Genomic DNA, 18,390 nt, shown 5'->3' with positions numbered 1-18,390 from the left:
ATTATTCTCTTTAAGTTCCAGGCAGGAAAGAAGCTGAAGGGCTTCGACGGGCATGAGGATGATTTTTCTTAGCAGTTAATGATGGGATACATGAGATGGGTTATTAAGGGATGCAAGGAGCTCTTCCTTTGGAGACCTTTAAGAAAAGGACTAAGTGATGACTGGCAGACTCCGAGAAGGAACACTGTAATTTCCTTCTCTGATGTCAGCTTCCAAAGGTCAGAGGTGTTTTCTTCCTCCAAATCCTTAGCTGTCCTCAAGTAACCCATTTTGAACCTGACATCCACGAATTTGCCTGAATGTTCCTTGAACTTAATGGGGTAATGAGTTCCTCGACTTTGTTGTCTCCTGTGAAGGCTAAACGATGTCCTTCATGCTCTATAGGCTGCCAAAGTCATATCTCAGAATATAGAAAGCCCCTTTCCCATTCAGTTATGTCCCCTTCATCATCCCTCTTTTCAGAATTAGTAGTCTTCATTTTTTAAAGCTTGTCCTCATATGAAAGTTTTTCTATTACTTGCTAATGATCTTAATTCCTTGTTTGTTTTATGTTGATGGCGAGGTCATTGGGTGTGAAGACTGTGCTATTGTACAATGATAGGGTTACGCTTTTTGGACACACGTTAGATCAGATTCTCCAAACTTGTTCAGGAGACTTAGTCGTTTGAGCCTCTATAAGACATTACTTGAAGAATGGATTTTGTTTGGGAAACTCTAGATTAAAGAGGTAAATGATTCAGAATGGAATGTATGCCTTTTCAGTGCTTGTATTTATGTTGGTGAGCTCTGGGACTCTCAGAAAGAGGGATGACAGTACTAACATCTCCTACATTTATTTGACCACAGAATTCTCTTTTCTAAGCATAAGTGCTGCAGTGAGTGTCCACGGAGCCCACGTTGAGAAGGCTAAGTTGAAGGTTGCATGCCTGGGATGTGTTACAAGAGTTTATTCTATGCACCATTCAGGAGGGAGGCTAGATTACATTGGTCCTGCATATTACTTATGAGTTTAAGAATTCAGGATCACTTGTGAAATTTACTTATTAAAAAGATCCTTTGTAGAAAAGAGAAACTCTCATATTCTGCCAGTAGGATTAAAAATTGTTACAGCCTTTCTGGAATTTGATTTTACAATGCTTGTCAAAAATGTCAAAAATGTTAATACTTAGTAAGTAGCAAGTCCTTTTCTAGGAATTTATCCTAAGTGAATAATTATTACATTGCACTAAGAGTTCTGATGATAGCTACTCCCATATTGTTTATAAGGTTGATTCAAATTATTTAATGACTGTCATGGCCAGGGCACCAACTAATCAGAACAGATGCCTCTTATAGAGCATTAGTGTGGCTAGACTCATGCCCAACAATTAAATATCAGCCCTGATTCTTTGTAGGAAAGATGAAAATTGAAAAAAAAAAAAAGTCATGCAATAAAGGGATGGGTATATAAATTGTGATATATCTATTTAATGGAATATTTCATAGCTATTAGAAGTAATATTATTGAAGACGATTTAATGGCAGAAATGTTCTTGAAATATTAAGTGGGAAAACCAGATTATAACTGTATATAGATAACGATTCTCTTTTGAAAATGAAATAAATATGCATGGAGAAAAAATCAGAAAGATACACACTCAAATACTGAAATCAGGTATCTTTGGGTGGTAGGATGTCAGGTAATTTAGTTTCCTTCTTTTTTTTTTTTTTTTTTTGCGGAACGCAGGCCTCTCACTGCTGTGGCCTCTCCCGTTGCGGAGCACAGGCTCCGGACGCGCAGGCCCAGCGGCCATGGCTCACGGGCCCAGCTGCTCCACTGCATGTAGGATCCTCCCGGACCGGGGCACGAACCCACGTCCCCTGCACTAGCAGGCGGACTCTCAACCACTGCGCCACCAGGGAAGCCTTTTCCTTCATTTTATTAGTCTAGATTCTCCAGGTTAGGGGTCAGCCAGCTATGGCTTGAATGCCAAGTCTGGACCACCATCTGTTTTTATAGATAAAGTTTTATTGGAACATAGCCAGGTCTACTTGTTGATGTATTGTCTATGGCTATATTCATAATACAACAGCAGAATTGAGTAGGTGCAACAAATACTATAAGGTCTCCCAAACCTAGGATATTTTCTAGCTGTTTCTTTACAGAAAAAGTTTGCCAACTCCTGGTCTAGATGATCTACTAGGAACACCTTCTACTTGAATAATAGAAACGCTTACTACTCAAACAGAAAACAATAAATTATGGGGTTTAAATATCAAAACTGTGCCATTTCAAAGATAGAAATATTTAAAAAAACCCTTCAAACATTTAGTTATATTATTCCCAGTATTAGTACCTCTCAAAAACAGTTTCAAGGGGAAAATGTAACAGAAATATAACAACCTACTAGACGCCATCTGACATGGAAACAACAACATAGGATGTGTAGATCAAAGGGCTGGAGTTTTCAGACAAGAATAAGCTTTAACCAAGACATCAGTAAGATGTTACTTCCTGCCTACGCATTTTTTCCTTTGCCCTGTTCCCAATGTCTTCCCAGCAAATCCCAATAACACATCACATTTAGAACATTGAATGGTCGATCCTCTCTCCTCCTTGAATTCCATCTGCTTGTTTTATGATCATCCCTCCCTTTCTCCCACTGCCACCCTGCAGGAGATAAGAGATTCTTCTCTGGAGAATATGAGTGGCCCCCAGGGAAAGACTACTAACAATTGAGGGTCTCTAAAAGCAAAATATGGCCTCTGTCCAATCATCAAAACTCATCGAGCTTCCCAGTCACTTCTTAGAGCCTATCAAATATAAACAAACAAACAAGGATCTTCAGATATTTGAGAAAAGTCTTCAGTATGAAAAAGCAAAGACACCCACCCTCCTCCAAGAAAAATGAAGACAGGAGATAAAGACAATATAGGAACCAGAAGCATTGAAACAAACAACTATATTATCTCCAGAGTGATATTATATCTATGAAAATCAACATGTTCTTGGAAAGAGTTCTTAAAAACTAAAAATATGATAGTTAAAAATGAAAAAAAAATTTAATAGAAGAGATGGAAGATAAAGTTGAGACAATCTTTCAGAAGATTACATTTTAAAAAAACCCAAAAGGATAGCTATTAGGAGGAAAAGATTTTTAAGAAACTAGAGGCCAAACCCATGTGTCCTTTATCCCACTATCAGGAAGCTTAGGAACAATGCACACAGAAAAGAGACACAAAGAAAAAAATGCAAGAACACTGCCCAGAAATCTTCAGATTAAATGGCCTATTGGCTTTCCAGTGCAATGAATGAACAAAGATTGACACAAAGATTGAACTAAAGGTTCACTATGATGACACTTCAGATCATTAAAAGTAAAGAGAAGGTCTTAAAGACTTCCAGAGAGAAAAAAACATATCACACCGGGGGATAAGAATAGCAAGAGACTTCTCAACAGCAACAGTGGAAGTTAGAAGATGATGGAATATTGCCTTCAAACCCTGAGAAGATCCTTCTTATCCCAGAATTCAATACCCAGCAAGTTCTTTGTCCAATTTTCTTTTTCAGAGATGAAACACACCCACACACAAACACAAAAACTCCCATATACCTACTGAAATATTATAAACAATAATTCTATTGCAGCATTTCCTAGTTGAGTAAGTTAAACTTTCTGAGCCTCAATTGCTTTATCTGTAAAATGGGCATAATAATAGGACTTGTCTCCTAAGGTTGTTTCTAAGATTAAATAAGATAACAGCTATAAACCACTTAAGACATCAGTTCTGGCTGGTGGTGCTCACTAAATGTTCATGATTATTGTGACTATTATGACTGGGGAGGAACAGGTGGAAATGGCAAATGCCCAGTCAGGCTTTTCAGTGTTGGGTAGGATGGGAAAGTAGGATGGGAAAGAGACGACTGATCTAGCACCAACTGAGCACTCGCTCCGTGCCAGACCCTGTGCTTTCCCTGAGTTCCTCACGGCGCCATTGGTGTGCCCATTTTACAGATGAGGAAACTGAACCTCAGGAAGGTAACACCACTTGTGCAGACAGAGGCAGGTTTGGAAGCTTGATTTTCTGCCTCCAGGGTTCTTGTTCCAGGCTCTGGGAGGTGGGGGTCATGGGGGCTTCCGTTCTGCCCCTTCGCACCCCCCCTAGTGCCTACTTCTCCTCCACTCAGGCCTCTGGAGCCAAGCAGGGGACCTCTCGGGCCAAGCCGAGGGCGGGAAGTTAGATCATCAGCCATCTTTAAGGGGGTAATTAGCTGACTATGAAAACAGCTTTGCTCACCGCAGCGATTCGCCCCACCAGGGGAGAGGGGAAGTCCATGTTTTTATTATAAATGGAATCATAGAAGGGTTTAAGGCTTAGCAGTGTTTGGTTTGGTTTTGTTTTCTAAAGGCCTGAGGTGGAACTTGGCATCTACTACCCCAGCCTAGAAGAAAGGAAGTTTATTTTCTGGGTCCGATGAAAAGACTTTGGGATTCTTGATTTGTATTTTCATGGAAAAGGAGCAACTTACTGCCTTTGCTGAATCTCCCAGACCCTCAGGTCTTCTGCTGCTTTTCCAGGTCAGGGATGGGAAGGCAGGTCAGGCAGTCTAAGGAGGGAGAGAGAGAGAGAGAGAGAGAGAGAGGCACCTCCAGGGTGATGAGGGATGGGCAGCTGCTCAGAAGCCAGAGGGCAGCCTGAGGGTCTTGAGATCAGGTGGGAACATGGTGGAGCCCAAGGGAAGTGCTTCAGAGGCCACTTACTGCTTGCATGACCTTGACCAAGTTACTTAACCTCTCTGGGACTAGTTTTCACATCTGTACAGTGAGGGCAGTACTGCATCTTGTCCAGGGGACCAGTCTACCAGCATGATGTCGTGGCTTAGGGCATGGGCTGCCTGGTTTTGAACTGTAGCCCCAGCCCTTACTCGCTGTGTGAGCGTGTGACTTAAGCCCTTACTTCCTCATCTGTAAAATGGGAATGATTTTTATTAGGATTGTTGTGAGGGACAAATGGAAACGGTTCTTAAAGCAGTGCCTGGCACATAAGTACTCAAGAAACACCAGCGATTTTATATGACTATTAATAGCATTGTTAATGTGGTCTGTCTGGTTTCTGTATGGGGAGTGTTGGAGAATAAAGTTGAGTTTAGGGTGTATGGAAAGATTTAAAAGTCGAGCTAAGAAATTTGGATTCAAGGAACCAACTTTTGAGTGAAAGGTCCCAAGAGGCCATTTTATTCAACTCACTCAAGTAACAGAAGGAAAATCAGGGGCTCAGGAAAATGATGTAGCGCGTTCAAGGTCCTGCTGTGGCCGAACTGTAACCAGGAAGAAATCTTGGACGGTAAGTCAACAGACTCTCAGTGAGAAGGCTTCCCTTCCAGAAATCTCCCAGATTACATCTCCATTGACGGTGTTGAGAATCCTTCCAAAGGATCTTAAAAGACACCTTTCATATTCATAAGCAAACACCTGAAGCCCACGTAGAACTATTCACACTTTAGTATGAATTAGTTTATTGGAAGATTTTCAGTGTGCTAGCTAGCTGAGAGCAGGGAACTGCTGGGTAGGTCAAGGGGCAGATAAATTGTGATTCAGGGTAGAGGTAGAACCTGGAGCCCTTCTAAGTCATCTCCAGTGTGCCTGGAGGTGGGGTTGCTGGGGAACCAGATGGTAGACTGAAGACCCCACCATTCCATTTCCCAGAGACATCAAATATATACCTCTCTAAGAGCCAAGGTTTTCATAATTTAGAACCTACTCAGCTTTGGGCAGAGAGTCCTCATCCTTCCTGACCACTCAGAACCAAAAACTGCTCAAAAAGCTTGGCCAGTGGTATTTTGACCTCAGGGGCCCATTTACAAATAGACCCAGGGCATTGGGTTCAACCATTTCCCCCACCCACAGTATCTCTGGGTTACAGCAGTATTACATTCATTTTTTCAGATCTGCCTCCGACCGGAAAGGACCTTGGGCAATGTATAAGGATGTGTTAAACCAAGCAAGATGGTCTCCCCACCACTCTCTCCCTCCCCCGCCGCCCCTTTAAGGAGCAAAGGAAGGAAAGGAAACAAGGGTGGGGTAGAATGTTCAATTAGAACTCAGGCTACAGAGTGCGGACCATCAGTTCATTTAGCTTGTTTAACAGTGGGCTATATCTGACTCCATCCAGGGGTTGATTTTGGCCTTTCTGGAAGCTTAGGTGGAATCTGCATCTTTAACCCTCTAAACACCATCGTTGCTATTTCTAATAATAAAGAAACAGTGAGACAGAGGTCTATCTGTTTCCTCAATCAACTCAACAGTCATCGCGGAACCTCCCCCGCTCCCACCCCTTTGAGGGGGCTTCCTCCAAACGGGCTCTTTCTTTGGACCATTTAGTGCATATTTATAAGATGCCTACTATGTGTCAGCACTCTTCTGGGCTTTGGGGGATGCAAGGCTTAACCAAACAGTCCCAGGTCTTCCCCTCATAGAGCTTGCCGTTGAGTGGGTGACGGGCACAATATCTATTAAAATTCAAAATGCTGAGAAGTTCTCCAGGACCCTGCCGTCTCTGAATGCAACAAAGACACTTTGGAGGGGGGAGTGCATCAGTCAGGGTCCAGCCAGGAAAACACGAACTCTAGTGTTTTCAACAGAGGGGGATGAATGCAGGGAACTGATTACAGCGAGAGGAAGAGTCGAGATGCCAAGCAGGGAACGGTGAGGTAACTTGGATAACTTGTGTTTCCCGAGCCCTGGGACCAGGGTCACCCGGTTGGAAGCTGCAGCCGTGCCAGGCTGTCTGGAGGGAGCCTGAGTCACAGAGAAGATGCAGTTTCTCCTGAAAGCCACTTGAGGCAGAGAGAGAACACTCTGGGTGAAATACCCTGGCTTTTCCCTTCCCCCACCCTCCAGACCCCCACCAGGACCTCCTTGCAGCTAACTGAAGCCGGTTTTTACAGGAGTCTGAGACCACAGACAGCCTGCAGAGTTAGTACTGCCCACACCCCATTATGGAGCAGAGCAGAGGAAGGGCAAACAATAGATGTGTTTGCAAAGCAGGCCTCTGGCCACGGAAGGAGCCCCCTGGCAACATTTTATATGAGAGCCCAGAATATAAACTCACCCTCATGGTCAGGGTAATAACAAAATTCAATGCCAGGTTCTCCTGGAATCATCATCATCATCATCATCTATCACCACTGCAGATAGAGAGCCTTCTATGGGTAGAATCCTTCCCCAACTTTCAATATGTATGTATATATGCTTACCCAAAGAGATTCTATTTGGGGCCATTTTATAGATGAGAAAACTGAGGCTGAGAGAAAGCAGCTCACTTGCCCAGGGTCATGTCGTGAGCAAGAGGTAGGACCAGAATTTGACCTGCAGTCTGTCTGAATCCATGTCCTGTACTCTTGACCACGGAGCCCTGACCCACCGAGGCTCCTGGGGCAGTGGGCTCTGGAGCTAAGCCCGTCTCAGGGCATGGGGAATCCTTGCGAAGAAAAGGCAGTTCTCTGAGGCCTCAGGGCTCAGACCCAGCCCTGGAGGAAGAAGCCTCCTCTGGACCCTTCCTTCCCCCCCCCCCCCACACAAAGTAAGATCTGAATGTCAGGTGCCGGCAAAAGGCCCGGAGAACAGGCCAACAAGCGGTTGGCAAGACCACAGCCCTATAGCCCAGAAGGTTGGAGCCAGTGACTCAAAGGTCAGTGCATGCTCATTTCAAGATGTGTCGTGTGTGTCCCAGGGCCAGAAAATGCTCACCATGCCCTCGTGCTCTGCCCAGCTGATATCAGATGGGGTTGGTGCTACCTGGGACTTTCCTGGCTGGTCCTGCTTGTGGGGTCTCTAGCTCTTGCTCTGAGGCTGCCTGGTGCCAACGGAATGCCTGGCACTGGTGGTCTGAGAACGGCCCCTCGCCCCGCTTTTGGTGCTCTAGGCGACCCCCTGTGTCTGTGTATCGTCCAAATTGGGAAGGGGCTGGGAACAGCCAGCGAGCATCCAGCCATAGCCGGTCAGACACTTCTTTGAGGACACGTTCCCCTGACCCTGCATGGCAGTCCTCAGTCATTCCTGGATGCCGGGTGTAAGCTGCGTCTTCTTGAGAATGTCAGATTGTCAAAAGGAGAAAAGCCTAATAAAGATGGCGAGTCAGCCAAACAAATGAGGCACTGGGGTGACTGGGTGAGTCTTCTTCGAGGGCCATGTCACTGAGCTTCTGATGTGGCTTTCACACTTTGTAATAGTCAGGCCTCCATATGTTACAGCGCTGGTGGCCTGGGATTCGGGCTTTATCACTCCCTAATCTCAGTTTAATTGCTGTGGTCAATTTACCCTGCACATAATAACCCGCAGCTTGGTATATTGTGTAATATGGTTGACACACACTTTGCTTTAAATGTCAGCGCTGGCTGGGCCTGGGGACTTGGCAGGCTCCCTGGGAGAGATGGCAGAGGAGTAGCGTCATCTGCTTGGTGTCTGGGATGCTGGTATGTTGGCTGCAACTTCTCTTGGCTTGAAGGCCCAGCCAGTGCCCAGCGCTGGGCTGTTGGATGGCAGTTACCATCTCCAGACTGTATCTGAGGCCCACCCAGCCCTGATCTGCTTTTCTCCTGCTGTGTCCCACCTAGGGCTCCATGGAGAAGGGGTGTCTGTAAGGCAGCCATCCTCAGCTTGGAAAGCGCGTTGCCCCCAGGCACAAATGGGAGTCCTGTAGCCCCAGTGCTTTGTGCAGGCTGGCCCTGGTCATGTGTTTGTGACCAAGACCCCAAGGGCGGCTGTTGGGTAAATATATCACACTCTGGTTGAAGGATTGCAAGCAACAGCAATGATGACAGCTATGCCAAGATGGCTCTGCCCATCACTCTCCTGTGGTTGGACTCAACCAGCAAACTGGATACATTTTTGCTACCCGCTCGACTTCCATTCCTTCTGCTTCTAACGGACTAAATGATTAAATTGGATGGACTAAAACTGATGGAACTCCCGAGGTGGCCTCCCAGCTCACCCTCCACTGCAACTTTTTATGGAAGTTGCACTTTCATCCACAGGACAAAGGCCCCCAGAAGTGTCGTTTGTCCTGGGTGTTCCTGCCTCGTTGGCAGGACCCCTGACCTAAGCTGGGCCAATCAGCTTCTCTCTCCTGGAGAAATTCAAGATGAAGAGATAGCACAGTGGTGTCTGAAGGTGTCTAAAATGATAACTCATGGACCTGGGACCCATGGGGCAGCCATACTTTGCCTCTGGACCAGATTGCAAAGGAAGCAGAGTGAAATGTACGGAGATACAGATGCTCCTCCGGACGTCTCTATAGCTCCACTCCCAAAGGAGCCGTGTTTTCCCACCTTTGGCTTCCCTGAGACTCCCTGAATCCTTATGATAAATGCCCCCTTTTGGCTGAAGCAACTTGGGTTGGGTTTGTCATTGCAACCAAGAGCTCTGCCTGAAGAAATCCAGCGAGTGCTCGCCACGGAGCCGGCCAGGTAGAAGGCTCACCTGTTATTATTAAGATGTATTTAGGGCATGGTTTTGGGGGGAATGTAAACTTCCTGGGAAGGAGTCTGGTGAGGGTCACAGTGGCTTTGCGTACAGGAGATTTGTCCCTAGGGTTGGCATGTCCCCCGAGCGCCTCACTTGGTTGGGTTCCTCCTTCCATCCTTGACATGGAGGGTGCAGCTGGAATCTGGGGTCTGTGCCCCAGACTCAGCCTGGGGCATTTGCCCCGGTCGTAGGTCTGGTCCCACTATCCAGGAGAGGCCAGCCCCTTCCAGGCTGTTTGGGAAAGTCCTGCTTACCCAGGAGTACCTGACAGCCAATCTGGGAGCATCTTCTCCACGGGCATTTTCCCTTTGGGTTCAGCCCTGGGGACCACCTCTGGGATGCTGTCAGCCTGATCCCCTGCACCCCGAGACAGCCTATCTATCCTTCAGGTAGGCAGGTACAATGTCTGGGCCCATGGTACTTCTAGGGGTGCACGAAAAGGTCTTAATATCAGTTTCATTTTAAAATCAGAGGGAAATTGAAAATAGTGGTAATAAATATATAATAATGACTCCAGACTCATTTCAATCGGTCTTTATACCAACATCATTATAAAATATGTTTTAATTTTTTTTTTTTATGGAGGAAGAGGCTCACAAGGGCTAGAGTGTCTAAAGCCAGAAACAGCATCATAATGTGGCCCCGCCCACAACACTATTCCTAAGCGTGTGTGGAGGTTCCAGCTTCCTGAGGACCCCAGGTGGAGCCCACAAGCAAAGTGAGTAGACGTACCCTGGATTGTTTAGGGGGGTCCACAGGGAGGGCAGTGACCCCAAGTGTCTCTGCTGCTCTGGCTCACGTTTCCCAGTCTTGCCTTCCCTGTACAGCTGAGCCGGGCTGAGGGGACGGGCCACCTGCTCTGGGGTCATTACTTTTCCCACCTGGATTGAGCTCCAAGTTTAGCCAAGCAGAGGCCTGAGTCCAGGGCAGAGGCTCAGCCTTGTCCGAAGACTCTGCGTTCTTAACCTGGAGGGACAGTCACCCCAAAGGTATGAACACTGGCCCTCGTAGACAGTCAGGAACTTGAACTCTGCCGTGGCCTCTTGCAGGCAGGAACCAGGCAGCATCCTGCTTCCTCTCCTTCCCAAAGACAACAGAACATCGTGAGAGCTACCAAGTGCCGGGCTCATCCCACGCATTATCTCATTGAGTTACGCCAGAAGCCCTACGAGGAGGCTACTATTCTAAGCCCTATTTTATAGACCTGGAAACTGAGGCTCAGAGAGACTAAGAAGTTTAGCCAAGTTCAGAAAGCTAGTAAAGTGGCAAGGTCAGGATTTGAATTCAGATCTGCCTGACCCCAGAGCTATAGAATACTTCCTTATACCCCTGCCCCCAACCAGAGGACTGGCCTCCTAGGTGGAGGGTCACGCGTTACCAAGGAAGCAGTGAGGTATCAAGAGGTGTTTCCAAGGTGAGGCACAAATATGGTGTCCTGGCCGTACACAGGAGACTTTGGGGTGGTACACAGAATGAACTTTTTCTGTGTATTCCATAGCTATGTGGGCATATAAGCAAACATACATAGTTGATACATCAAAATCACGGTTACCTGAATAGTCCTCCTAGAGTAAGGTATATAAGTTTTTCCAAGCGAGTAGATTTAAAGAAAATTATTAAGTAAATCATGGTGCAGCTGACATGGAAAAAGCAAAAAACAAAATAAAACAAGAAAAGCTAAATTCTAGTATATGGGAGAGAGACCTGTAGATCGTACAATGTAACCTCTGGGTTGAGTCATTGCATGAGCGTCCTTGAGAAAGATTCTTCTAAGACTCAGTTTCCTCATCTCTAAAATGGGAGGGGCCCCAAAGAGTTGTTTAAAGATTCAAAGGAGGTGACACACAGTGGATGGGTTGCCAAGCTCTGTACAGACATAGGGCTGTCAGGCAGGGAGCCGCACGGTCTGGGGCTCCTTTGGATGTGAGCTCTCAGGCCGGCGGCAAGAAAGCCATTTTTGGACAGAAAAGGCAGGGGAGAGGTTGGGCTTGGGACTTGGGGTTCTCCATGCTTAATTCTATTTGGACTCAGCCCAGATTGCTGGGCCGCCCAAGTAACATTCTACAAATCTGTTTAATTGAACGTGAGTCTTAACTGCCAAAATTACCTGTAACATTAGCTTCTTTCACGGCTGTGCCTTCTCCTGGTGCTGGTGCCAGTTCTCCAGGGTTGATTGGGTCCGGGAGGGCTGGGCCCTAATGCAGCAGGCTGTTGGCGGGCCTGAGAGCTCAGCATAGGACCCTAGAGTGGTGCAGACGGACCAGGACTGGGAACCCAGCCTTTGGTCTTCCCAGGATGGTCCTGGACCCTCAACACAGCCAGGCTAGCTTCGCCCCTCAAGACGCCTTCCCTGATTGAAGATGGCAGAGAAGGCTCTCATTTTCCTGGAATCTCCTCAGATCCCGGAAGTCAGACCCATGTCCAGTGTTTCTATTATAACTCAACCACAGAACTCGTGATGCTCAACCAATGGGACCCCTGGGCATCACTGAAGGTTTATAGCAACCAGATGGAACAAGAGGCATGAAATGAACCCTGGGGAGATAGTGGCTGCCACAGGCTCTGTGTCTTTGTCTCAGATGTCCTCATCTTCATTGAATAATGTGAGACAATAAAAATGGTCAAAAGAAAGGAAGAAAGAAAAGATAACTCAGACTCACAAGTTATCAGGGAAACGCAAATTAAAATTTAAATCACATATATTTGTTCACCCATTGCATTGCAAATCATTTTCTTTTTAATTTTATTTATTTATTTATTTTTATTTTTGGCTGCGTTGGGTCTTCGTTGCTGTGCACAGGCTGTCTCTAGTTGTGGTGAGCAGGGGCTACTCTTCGTTGCGGTGCATGGGCTTCTCATCGCAGTGGCTTCCCTTGTCGTGGAGCATGGGCTCTAGGCGTGCAGGCTTCAGTAGCTGTGGCACGTGGGCTCACTAGTTGTGGCTTGCGGGCTCTAGAGCGCAGGCTCAATAGTTGTGGCACGTGGGCTTAGTTGCTCCGCGGCATATGGGATCTTCCTGGACCAGGGCTCGAACCCGTGTCTCCTGCATTGGCAGGTGGTTTCTTAACCACTGCGCCACCAAGGAAGTCTGCAAATAATTTTTAAGTTTAATAATTGCAGTATTGTGTAATGTGGGGAAATGGACATTTTTAAAATTCCAGTGAGAGTTTAACTTGGTTGAGGAAATTTGGCAGGATTTACTAAAATTAAAAATGTGGGGCTTCCCTCGTGGCACAGTGGTTGAGAATCTGCCTGCCAATGCAAGGGACCCGGGTTCGAGCCCTGGTCCGGGAAGATCCCACATGCCGCCCGCAGAGCAACTAAGCCCACGCACACAATTACTGAGCCCATGCTCTAGAGCCCGTGAGCCACAACTACTGAACCCACGTGCTGCAACTACTGAAGCCTGTGCTCCACAGCAAGAGAAGCAACAGCAATGAGAAGCCCGTGCACGGCAACAAAGAGTAGCCCCTGCTCTCCACAACTAGAGAAAGCCCGCGTGCAGCAGCGAAGACTGAACACAGCCAAAAAAAATAAATAAAATGAATAAATTTATTTAAAAAATAATTGTGTATGGCCATGCCCCTTGACCTAGCAATTCTACCTCTAGGTGTCCATCTACCCTAGGAAAGTACTAGCACGTGAACTAAGGACACTTTGCACAAAGATGTTCATTGCAGCATTGTTTAGTAGGCAATTAGAAACAACCTAAATGTCCATCCTGAGGCAATGGTTAAATGACGCTCTGTGGCAGCCATCACCTCCCCTGGATTTCCTTCATGTCCCTTGTCCCCTCTGGTCAGCATGAGTTCTCAGCAATGGCCAAAGGGTAGAACTCTATGTACAGATTTAGAAAATTCCCTAAGGCTTTCTGTTGGTGAAAAAAACAAGATGCAGAAAGATCCAAACATATGAAATAAACTATGTGAAAGCAACATTTCATCAACAAACAAAACTATAGAACTGACCCAAAGCAATACCATGTATTTCCACGGATGCATGAAATCTATAGAAAAAGGTCTGGAAGGGAAACCACCAAAGGAATGATAGTAGTCACCTCTGGCCAGGGGCATGGGACTGGGGGAGGTGCTTAAGGAGATCCTGAGCTTTATATCCACTGTTTGAAAATAATTTTTACAAGTGAGTGTATTCATGTACTATTTATGTAATTAAAAGTAAATTTATTGATGGGATTGGGTGAAGGATATGTGGAGGTCTGTGATATTCTGTCAACTTTTATATTGGCCCAAATTCTCCATCATAAAAATTTAAGAATTACAAAAATAAATTGGACATTATAAAAGTGATTACCTTACAGAAATATTGCTCCTTCTAAGAGATCCATTTTATGTGCCTGGCTCTGCCTTCAAGATGGACCCGGCCAACTTTGATCTCTCCCTATCATGGGCAGAGTTGACTGATGGTCTGACTCACTGAATGACTGAATGACCGAATGAATGGACTATTCCACTGAAAGGGAGCAAAATCTACCAAGCTGGAGACCTGTCTCTTAATGACCCATATCTGGTGTTCCCGGGAGCTCTAGAGGTGACTTATGCGGGCTCAGTAGGAAATGTGGTTCCTACTCTTCCTCAGGACTGGAGAGCTGGGTATCCTGGGGCACTGGGTATTTCTGACAAAGAGGAAGCTTCACTACCCCTGCCCCACCCTAGTCAGCAATGTGAGATTTCTTTATCGTGGCCCAGCTGCTCCTTCACTGGGGCTAAGCCCTGGCTTATAGAAGAGGTTCCCTGGATGGTTTCTAGACTATTGAACAAGATGAGAAAAGCTCATGTGTCTGAAATCCACACGGGACCCTGTTGGGAAACATTTCACACATCCCCATCATTCTCCAGTTGGGCTCAGGGCAGACACTGGTCATCCCCAATGGTGGTCTTTCCCATGGATGCATTACTTGGTCTCAGACTCTTGTCCCTGTGCCCTGGGGCAGCTACATTAATTGACAAGATTTAGCACGATGATTAGAATATATGTGCCACTCCCGCCTGACCTTGTCAATAATGAGAACCGCTTTTCTCTACAGCAAGCATGTGAAAACGGAAAGGTAAGGAGGGAAGTGTGTGTGGAGTGGTCTGTGGGTGTTGGGGTGATGGTGGTGGGGAACTTGGAGGGAAGGAGGTGGGGGAACAGATGCGGAAAGGGGGATGTGGGGTGCTGGAGGCACATTGTGTGTGCACCCCAATGCTGGGTGTCCTGGGGCACTGGGTGTTTCTGACAAAGACAGAAGCTTCACTACATTTGTCCTATAACTGGTACAAATGTCCAGTTATAACACGGTGGATGGTAGAGCTGTAAGAGAGACAGAGGTCCTTGAGTATTCATTTTTGGATAATCCCATATTGTAAGCATCTTAACACACATGACTTAATACAACTCAAATTAACTGCGAACTGAAATCAACAGTCTTGTAAAAGACAGAGGGTCTCACGAAGTTGATGAAAGTGAACTTGGAGAACTTCTTGGAGTCATTCTCAAAGCCAGAGTTCAAAGAGGACCTGGCAGCAGAGGTGGAGCAGTTGGCAAAAGAAAAAGGAAAATGAACAGGGATGACGACGTGGTAAGGGCTTTGCGAGAGGATGAGTTGAATATCAAGGTGTTGAGTGTTTCTTGAGAAAATGAATGAAATCCTCTGATGTGTTCACAAGATGGACTTTTAAAATAATCATGCTGTCAAAGTCAAACATGGAGAGAAAACATTCGGATTGACGCCTTGTATAATTTTATAGGAACTGTGGCTAAGCACATGAGTGGCTTTTTTTAGTTCTCAAAATGAACGCACAGTTGTAATTATAGCCTAGATGTGGTTAAACGTCAAATAAATGTATTGGAAATCTTTCATTTATCTCAAGGTAAATTCTAAATGAAACCCTGTTGCATTATTAACACATGATTTTGTTTGTGATTTTTTTTAAAAAAAGATGTTTTGATGGTGAATATTTTTAGCTTTGTTATTTTATTTTTATTTATTTATTTATTTTTTGATGTGGACCATTTTTAAAGTCTTTACTGAATTTGATACCACATTGCTTCTGCTTTATGTTTTGGCTTTTTGGTCCCGAGGCATGTGGGATCCCAGCTCCCTGACCAGGGATTGAACCTGCACCCCCTGCATTGGAAGGCGAAGTCTTAACCACTGGACCGCCAGGGAAGTCCCTGTTTGTGATTTTAAATGAAGTTGCTTTTGACATTTTTTTTTTTTCCGATGTTTCAGAGTGTCTAACCCTGTCTGGGGAAGATGTGGGAAGGAAGGTCCCTTGAGGAAATGAAACATGAGGAGGAGAAGTTTGCCCAATGGACAAGATGAGAGAAGGGCATGTCTGGCAGAAGGCACAGCATGTACAGAGGCTCAGAGGCATGAACGAATGAGGTGCACTTGCGGGGCAGTAAGGAGTTTGACATTGCAGGGTCCCTGAGTACAGATGACAGCAGAGGAAGGAGATAGACCGTGGAAGATCAGGGGCCATGGTGAGAGGTTCGGACTTTATCCTGCAGGCAATGGGAAGGGATTTCGGTAGGGATGTGACATGCTCTGATTCAGCTTCTAGAAGCAGGAGGCACAGAGGAGCCTTGTGCACTAGTCCGGACTTCCCCAGTGAAGATGCAGCACCACTGCATGTCACTCATCCTGTGTAAGGTAAGCAGTAACTCATTTGATGGTCACCATAATCCTGAGAGGAACAGAGAGGTTAAAGAATTGCCCAAGGTCACACAGCGAGGAAACTGCAAGAGCTGGGTTTCGGACTCAGGCGTGTGCTCTTAACCTGTTTGCTCAATCTACCCACCAGGTAGGCGGGCTCTCCTATATACATTTTCAAAGTGTATATGGACTTGCTTCTGTAGTAGATATATTTATTCAGAAAGACAGCCCTCATTGTTATAAATGAAAAAGCAATTTATTTTCTATTGCACATTTTATATATATATATATATATATATATATATATATATATATATCTGTCTATTAAAAATAAAGCATTTGCCCATGCTGGGGTCTAATGAGAGGTGAGTGTGTGAATTAAGGCAGTGTCCCTAGCCAGAGAAGGAGGGGGCCCACGGGAACACATTTAGGATGTTGTGGTGACAGGACGATGTACTGAGTGGCTGGAATGGGGTGAGGGGTCACCTCGACACACCTGAGGTCTGGGTGACTAGTGGTACCATTCATTACCTGGGGGTGTGAGCGTTACAAGAAGTTCTCCCGGGCGCGTTAAAATTAAAATCCTAAATACAGTGCTTTGAGGGCTAGGTTACATCAAACATAGTAGGATGGGATGGGGTAGAGGACTTGGTCACTGGGGGACTTCCTGGACGAGGCAGGAAGGGCTCTGGCTCAAGACACTGGGCCCTGGACCAGGACTGTGCCATTAACATTGCGGGGAAATGGAAATTCCCAGTGAAGGAGGCAGAAGAGCAGAGGGCAGGCGGGATAGGCGGCTCTCCACGGGGCCAAGTGCGCGGTCCCGACACAGCCCGTAACCGGAGCCCTGGAAGAGCATTAGGAACGTGACATCAGGGTAGCATTTGCAGCCTCGCCCCGACAGGTGGGTGGAGCACTTATGACTTGAATAGTTTCAGTTGAGGGTGAGAGGTGAGCCAGGGTTAACAGGAGTCCCCGCTCCTCTCCCAGGGCACCTGGCCCTTTCCCATTTCCCTCCTAACTCTCCCCACTCCAAGTAAAGCAAGGCCTTTCTCCCCTCCTGTTGTCTTTTGTTTCTGCGGCGGAAAATGTGAAAGCCCGGCATATTGGATTTCTTTTTAGCACACCGATAAGGCAGAGGAAACATCTGTGGCTTGAGACAAATGTGTGAAAGATGGGGGGCCGGGGTGGGGACAGAAGTTTTCTGTCTTGAAGAACGTTTTATCTCCTTGCTAGACACCTCCTTTATTCAAACGAAATTTATAGGTTGAAATGTGAACATGAACGTAGAGGAGACAGAAGGTTTAAATCCAAGAGGAGGGAATTCAAAATAAATACAAAAGGAAATCCTGAAAAGTCACACTTCCAGAAGCAAATGCAGACACATTTGCTTCGGTTTCCTAGACTTTTTCTCCACCGTCCAGCTCAGAGAGCTCCACCACCTGTGATCCACACCTCGGATTTATAATCAGTTTCCAGGGAGCAGCCCAACAGCTTCACCACAAGCCTCTTAATAAATCAGGCACTGAAAGCGGTTCCGATGAGAAACTGACAGAAAAGTCCTGAACCCCAGCGGCATCGAGCTCTCAAGTCCCTGAGTCTCGCCATTTGCCCTTTTGCATAATCCCAAAGAGAGAAAAGATCTGGGAGAGGATGGGATGTGGTGCTGTCTGGAGTCAGCCCAGGAGTCAGAGGCAGCTGTGTTCTGCAGCAGCCTTCCCCTGCCCCCCTCCCGGCTTGCTGTGGTCCAGGCCCTGGGATTAGGTTGAATCCAAGGAGCGGTAACCCAGTGGTGCCAGGCTGCTGGGTTGGACGGGAGCCTCCCGCTTCAGGAGGGAAATGCCCTGCTTCAAAATAACCACAGCACACTCTGTAAGTGGGCCATTTGTTGTTGATATGTTAGAAGTTTCATCAAACCTCTGGGCATATTTATACAATTAGAGCAGCGAGCGAAAGAAAACAGCACAGTGACAAATTGGGCTCGCGCACTCTGATTAGGAGACGCGCGTAGAAGACGCGCCCCGTTTGAATTTGTGAAATTGCTTCTCATCAAGATAGATGCCTACTGGGCCAGTCAGGGGGTGGGGGGGGAGGGCAGCTGGTACACGCTTTGGCTGGAATTCGACGCACGTCCAGAAGGAAAGGCGAAACCATCCCCTGACTCCAAACCAAATGACAAATCTCCTTCGCCGTGGCCAGGCAGGGCTGCTTTGTCCAAAGCCTGGA

Source organism: Leucopleurus acutus, assembly GCF_964270905.1.
Source record: "Leucopleurus acutus genome assembly, chromosome: 20".
Classification (NCBI taxonomy): Eukaryota; Metazoa; Chordata; class Mammalia; order Artiodactyla; family Delphinidae; genus Leucopleurus; species Leucopleurus acutus.
The sequence above is the reverse complement of the archived record's forward strand: the minus strand, read 5'-3'. Positions refer to the sequence as shown.